We start from the raw sequence: 585 nt of genomic DNA, 5'->3' as shown, positions 1-585 counted from the left end.
TGGAAGTTGCTGATGTGTCTATTTTGTCCGAGTGAATTACTTTTTTTCTTTTTTTCTTTTTTTTTTTCCAGAGTAGTGTCCTATTTCAACATTGAGCTGTTTCTTTTTAATTATCATGCAATCCATCTATACACACACCGTATACTGAGATGAAAGTGTTTCTCGAAAAATACAACACAATACAGTGGCTCCGTACACATGAATATGTAAAGTGCAAATAGTGCGGCTGGTGTAAAACATCGGGATACAGCTCCAGGGGAAAAAATGTAGTGTATTTACACACTCACAGAAGCATCAGGATTCTTTCAGACTGATTACACATAAAGTGAAGTAATAAACTGTCATAAGATGCAATGTATGTAGAATATACAGCTGGCCAGGAGGAGATCAGAAAAAGATCTGTCCTGACAGAAAATGCTGAGAAGCAGTGAATAGTGATAAAAACAGCAATACATGTTGGGTTTTATACCTTACGTACTGTATAATAAGTTATCAGGATGGATCAAGTTTGATTCTGAATGTTCAGAAGGTGTGGATTCATCTTCTTAAGCAGCCCAGCTGGAACAGGAGTTCCGGCTGCAAGCT

Source organism: Ictalurus punctatus, chromosome 10 (assembly GCF_001660625.3).
Source record: "Ictalurus punctatus breed USDA103 chromosome 10, Coco_2.0, whole genome shotgun sequence".
Taxonomy (NCBI): Eukaryota; Metazoa; Chordata; class Actinopteri; order Siluriformes; family Ictaluridae; genus Ictalurus; species Ictalurus punctatus.
Note: the sequence above shows the minus strand (reverse complement) of the source record.